We start from the raw sequence: 7,187 nt of genomic DNA on the forward strand, positions 1-7,187 counted from the left end.
TTTTCCACTTCTCTTTTGTCTTTAAAAATGTTGCCAAACTCATTTTTGTTCCATTCTTTAAGCCTTATCTTGATGAGTTTGAGTTTCTGTTGCAGGAGGAACATTTTTGTGCCTTGTATGGGCATGTCTTCCACCCACCATTTCCTAATGTTAGTGATGAAGTCAGGGTGAGTAAGCCAGACATTTTCAAACCTGAAAGGTCTGTTCCTCAGAGTGCCAATACATGAAGCTTCTAGCTGAATAGGCCAGTGGTCCGAGCCTCTGAAAGGGAGGATAAAAGCAGTTAGGACACGGCCATTGAGAAGGAGGTCCTCCAAGATTATGAACCTGTCTAGTTTCGAGGCAACTTGAGAAGCTTCTCATCTCTTATTGTTCCATGTGAAGGTGCCATTTATTGTTTCCATGTCTACCAGCCTCATGTTGATTAGGAAGTTCTGGAAGGCAATGGAGTCTCTTCCTAGTGTTTTGGTCCCTCTTTTTTTTTCCATGAGAGATCTAATCATATTGAAGTCCCCTCCCAGAATAGCTCCTCCAGTGAGGTGAGGAGACTGAGTTTGTCTTCAAGTTTTTGAGGACCATAGACGCTTGTGATCATCTAACATTCCTTGTCCCCCAAAGGTTGGATAACCATTGAAAGATGGTTCCTAGATGCCTCAGCATCCAGGATACCAAATTTCTAAGGATTCCAAAGAGTGAGAATTCCTCCTGTTGTATTATTTGCTTTGACTTCCAGGTACTCATATTTAATAAGACATTTGTTATGAATTTCTCTGATTTTGTCTATTTAGCATTTTGTTTCCTGTATAAACACCATATCTGGTTTTCCTTCTTTTATTCTATTACTGAGATTTCTTTGTTTCCTTTTACTTCCTAGTCCCCTCATGTTCCAGGTTATGAGCTTCATAATGATGGGTTTGTAAAAGAGTAACTGGTAAGATCTTTCATCTTGCCTGAATTAATCATGAGTTTCCCACACTCCCTCAGCAGTTCGTTCCCTCTCTTCCTTCCTCTTTTCTTGCTTGGGTTCTTGGTGGAGTGTCCTAATGTTACCTCCATAGATTTAACCCCTCTCTTCTCCTGGCTGTCGTGATTCCTTTTGACTCCAACAGCCTTAGTTTGAGATCTTCAGAGAAATAGTTGTTGTACTCTATCAAACTCCTCTTGTGGTAGAGAGTCAATCCCTTTGTTGGTTCCTTGCTCTAGAAACTTTTCTAGATCAATATTCTCCCTTTCAAGAATCTCTTGAAGGTCGTGGTCCTCCATGCCTCCTTCACTTGGGGTCATCTCATGGTCCCTGCCGAGTTCCATAGTGCTTGGTAGCTCCTCCTTTTGTTCATTGTTTCCATGTATTATTTCCATGTTATCCTCTTTTTCCTTCTCTAAATGATTGTCCTCCAGTTCCATGCCCATTCCATTCCCCCCTCCCCTTCTTCTTCTAAAATCTTGAAACTGTTATGACTTGGTGGCTTGTTCTCACTAGGTTTCTCTTGGTACTTTTTACCCCCTCCTTTCCCTCTACCTCCCACTTTGGTGAAACCTTCAGGGTCTTTTCCTGTGTTGACTTTAAAATTGTCCTCCCTTTTTTTGAGTGGGCACTCTCTGAAGAGGTGCCCATGTTCATGACATTTACGGCATCTGAATGGGACATGTTCTTAGTCTACGCCTATACCCATTCCTCATCATAATCCTCTAGGATGACTTCATCAGGGAGTGCTCCCGATAAGTCCATCTCTACACATATGTGGGTGAAGGAGTTATATTTACATCGGAGAGTCGCCTCTGATATCTTTATAAAATGCCCTAATTTATTTCCTATAGCTTTTAAGGATTCAGGCAGCTAATAATCTAAAGGTAAGGAGTATACTCTAATCCATACCAGGACCGAAGTGAACGTTTCTCGCTTCGGGACAAATTTCATCACCCATGGTCGCATGTAAAGGCCATCAGCAGCATAGAAGTAGGGTCCTCCTTCAAATACTTTGTCTTTGTCCTCTAGGTTAGTGAAAACCACTGTGAAAAAACCCTTGGACCCAAGATGCAGATTTATTTCTCCCTTTGGTTTCCAGTTGTTTCTTATCCAAGTGTACAGAGCCTTCTCCATAGGCCATATGCCCATAAACTTACATATGACCGCATATGTCACCATGTAATCTCTATGCACCTGTAGTGCAGGGTCATTTAGGACCACCCAAGGTTTAATGTTTGTCTTGGGTTTACAGGGTCCCTTTGTAGATGTGTTCTCAGTTCTCTTACTATTGTTTCCTGATTCTGTTTCTCTCCTGACTTCCTTGTGGATCCCTTCCTGTTCATGGGATTTTCTTCTTTACGAATTTTGAGTGCTTGTTTTCTTTGTTTCTGCCTCTGTTGGTTTCCAGAAATTGTTCAGACTCACCTCCTTTCTTCTGTTTGATACCACATTACTATAGGAGGGAGTGGAGCTCCCCCTTCGTGCCCCTCCTTTGTTGCCAGCTTGCACCTGTCGCTCCCTGTTCAAAACCTAGCCTCCACACCACCTTCCTTAGTATCTCAATGGAGTTACTTCAATTCTCGTTCCTCGTAGAATTAATTCATATGTGTATATATATATATATATATATATATATATATATATATATATATATATATATATATATATATTTAATATGTCGATTAAAGAAAATTTCATATGTGTTTCATTTTTTATTACAAATTGTACGGGAGTATTAGAATTTTGGTAAAATGGAAATGGTTAAATGTTTTTTTATATTTAGATATTTTAAATTTGATATAATCTCAAAAGAGTAAAATTTTATTTTAATAAATAATTTAAAAAAAATCTAAGAAGATTAACTATTCTTAGTTTTGTAAAAGATAATTCCTTAAATTGAAATTTTTATAAAAATTCATTAAAAAGAAAGCATGAATTGATTAGAGCATTAAATATTTAAGAGACAATTTAATTTAAATTTACCAAATTTTTTTTAGTAATGATTTTTTTTTGCAAAATAAGTCATTTAACTTAAAAGTTTATAGAAAAAGAACATGCCAAATACGTCATTTAACTCAAAATTTTCAAATAAATGAATATATGAAAGAAAAACAATGAGTTTTCCATTTCAAAAACTACAAACTCAAAAGAAAAATAAATCTATTTAAAAATTTTAAAAGAAAAATATTTACAATGATGTAATTTTTTCTAATATATATTTGAAAAATCCATAAATAAAATAATGTTTTGGAATGTGACCATTTACAGGTGCCTTTATATTTTCCCCTTAAATATTTTGTAGTGAATAAGAATTTTGACCTACAATAAATTCCAGAATAAAATATTGTAATGTACTTGACCCCTTCATTTTGCATTCAAGGAATGGGGAATATATATATTCTGCTAACTAATTCAGTGCAGCTCCAGGTCCTCGACACACCTTGAAATTGCAATCCACAATTTCCTTTGAAATCTCAATCTTTTGGCTCGCATGTGACGACTTTGGGATGCTCAGTGTGTCTTGAACTCTCAAGTTGAGGTTCCCCCCAAAATTTGACCTTTCGGTTCACAGACCACTACTCTACAGTGATGACCTTCATTCCCATCAATGACCTGCCATGTTGGTGTGGGTCTGACCACCGATTCTCTATCCATCTTGTTACCTCGCCACTTTCGATATTGTTTTCTGCAATAGTTAAGGACTTCCAATATTTCGGCTACCACACAACCATCCACACACTGTCCACTAGTGCCCCTATGAGCTCCACAACCCCGACGCCCTTATGAGAATACTTATGGGTTAACGGCCCCAAGTGATAGAGAATATCTCCGTCGACTAGTGCACTTTCAACTGAAAATCCCTAGTACTTGCGGTTCCTGGGACCTTCATCCATCCGTATTTATGAGGTTTTTGACCTTTGGGGTCTCACCATCGCTTGGGTGACATCATGTCAACATCATCCACACTGTGTTGTTCTGCAAGAGGTCCACGTGTCACTCGTATGTGGCTCCTTTGTGTACCAAAAACTCCCAAAATGCTTGCGACATGTCCTTTATGATGTCATGTTGATGTCATCTCCACCTGACGATAAGTCTCCATTTGCCTGGTTTAAGGAAAGTGAGGGATTCCTCGGTGACTAGGTTGAAACTTGGTTTTACTTAGTAATCGGGAACCCTTGAACCCAGAGCCACTTAAGAAATCCATCTCACAACACTCCGGGGTTTCGACCTTCTGGGCTTCCGGGGTGGCCACCTCTGGTAGCTTCCCCGCCTAATGGATTCGAGTGAAGGAAGAAGTTTCCGTCACCATCTCTTGATATACCTTTGGTGCCCTTTACTGTCAAGTCCCCGACTTCAAATTAAATTATATTTTGGGCATTGGCTCTACATATTTTTTGCCTCGTCATTCCGACCAATCACATGAGGGGGAATATGGTTCCACCAATCAGAACCCTCCCTTGACTAGGGTTTTTACTGAGCAAAGGATAAGGTTAGCTCACACTTTTCCTATAAGTTCATGGCCTCACTCCTCTACACCACAAAAAGGCCTTCCTCCTCATTCCTGTCATAAATCGGTTGAGGGAACTCGACTCTACATCACGTAGTGTCTTAGACAGAGAGATCCACAACATCCTCGGCTACCCTCTCTACCGCCACACATGCTTCCTTGAGTCAGTCTTGCTGAAAATGGCTCTATTTTACGAATATGGTGGACTCCGAGATGTGATTCATGGTTTCATGATGATGTCATTGGTTTCTTAGGGTTGTCTATGACATTATGCCTCTTCAGATTGGGTGATAGATTCTCCATTGGGTACTTGGCCAGCAATTCTTCCCTTCCCACTGGGAGGGAATGCTACCCAAGGCAGCGTAGGTGCTCCTACATCACTTACCTACCACAAAATTGGTGTGTAGTCTTGAGAGGTTCCTACCTCTTCTACCACACGCCAATGATAGTGGACCTTGTGTCAAGCCTACAATAAGTTCCATGGAGCTTTCGGGTGCCTCAACAACCACCCAATGATGCCAACAATAGGTATCCAACCTGCTGAAAATGCCAGGCTAAAGGACATTCAAGGAAATCTGGTGGCTCAATTGGTTCCAGGGGAAAACTCTTCTTGTCATTAATGCATTGCTTGCCATGCGACACAAGAACTTGTAACTAGACAAAAAATGACATATAAGTGAATACAAGCCCTAGCATGTAGAGGGTGTTCCATGTAATCTATATATTGATAAAATGGGTCTCAGAACCCACTATTTTTCAACTTTTAATCCAAGCTCTCATAGCTTGGTCGTGACATGTAAAGATTTATGTTTCTTCCTTAATAAGTTATGTATGTGCTACTTTCCACACTACTAAACATGTATGTAGGTCCAGGCTCAGCTCAGCGTTGTGGCTTAGCATTTGTTATCATGTAGTTTTTTATGCCTATTATGCAGCAGATGTTCTGTGACCATCATCCGCAATCATTTCATGCATTCTTTCTTTCATCGTTCACACACACATGCATCTATATGATCAACACATATATGTATATACATATCAATAACATATCCACAAGGAAAATGTACCACATATGCAAGCATAAAAAACATAGTGTAGTCCCTGAATCCAGAACCATAATCTATAATACTTCGACATGATTCATTAGAAGATAAACAACATACACAGATACTTATCTTTGAACTTGATGGGTAGCTTAGTCTAGGACAAGGACTCTCCACCCAACCATAGACAGTTGCAACCACACTTACTTGCAGTTGTCACCCCCAAGCCAGATGCTAGAGTGTGGGGGTTGCTTGCTTCTAGGACTAAGACATCAACTGCCACTGAATCAAGGACCCCACAGGACTTCCTTACTCAATCCCACTAACTGATAAATACTTGCTTGGTTGACACCAGGAGTCCATAGTTTCCAACCTCAGTCCCAATTGCACACATAGTGATTCTCTCCCTTCTAAGGAGTCCAAAATCCATTGCTCGATCAGGGCGGTAGCCACAAGTATTCACTCTAGTCTTCCTCTACTACTACTCTAGGATGGTCTCTTCCAAAGTTGTTAAAGGGAACAACAGTCTTCTATCTCCACCCACAACCTCTAGGGGACTCAATTTGTTACAAGGCTCCAAAGATTCCATCCCAACCCATAGTCTCGAGAGGCCTAAGCTGTTACAGGGATCCAAAGACCTTTGTCTCAACTCATAGCCTCTAGGGACCCAAGTTGTTATCGGGATTTAGGGATCCTATCTCAACCGACTGTCTCCAAGGACCCTAAGTTGTTACAAGGCTCAAGAGACTAGATATTCAACCCACAACCTCTAGGGATCGAGAAGCAATCCCCTTCTCTTCTCTTCTCTTAAGTGCTACCTACTGGTAGCTCTTGTTGATTCCTCTCCTCGCTACCACTCTTCATCCATCTTTGTATCTCCTCCTTTTATCCCTTCTGAATGTGTCCCTTCCATCCTTGTTTCTAGCTTTTCTTGGCCTCTCCCTTAACCATCATTACTTTATAGAAATATTTGTTGGAACAAATAACTTCTCTTATGAATTACTTTTTTCATAATAGGCAGGTACTAAGAAGCAATGTTGCATATTACACTTGTTCATGAATGGAATAATTATCCACAAATGTAGGTAGTCGGATAACCTATTTCTTTAGATTGGGCCATTAACCTATTCTTTTAAGTTAAGATATTATAAAATAAAATAACTAATGTTGTCATATGTTGGTAAGTACATATTTGAATGAAATTAAAAAAAAATTAATCATAAAAGCTAATTAAATTATGAATTTATTTTAAATTAGTATTAATTATAAAAATATTAATATAAGTTAAAGATATAAATATTTTAAAAAACATGCAACAAACTCATTAATCATCGAAACTTACAAACACTTTATTAAGGGGATTTTTAATTTGTAAATATATTTTTGTTACAATACCATATAGATTATCAATACCACATGCCCCAAAAATAATAACTCACATCATATGAAATTTATTTATATAACAATTTTTTAAATAATAAATTAAATTAAAAAAAAAAAAGACATAAATATTTGGAAATAAATCTCAAGGATTGATTTGTATATACTATTATACATATTTTAGAATATTCGATCATATATATATATATATATATTCAAAACAAAATTCACAAAGAAACAAAATAAAAATATTTACAATATAAATATAGATAATTGTAAATAATTATTT

This window comes from Pinus tabuliformis, chromosome J, assembly GCF_031772625.1.
Source record: "Pinus tabuliformis cultivar Carrire ecotype Pingquan chromosome J, CPIR1, whole genome shotgun sequence".
In the NCBI taxonomy this organism is placed as follows: domain Eukaryota; kingdom Viridiplantae; phylum Streptophyta; class Pinopsida; order Pinales; family Pinaceae; genus Pinus; species Pinus tabuliformis.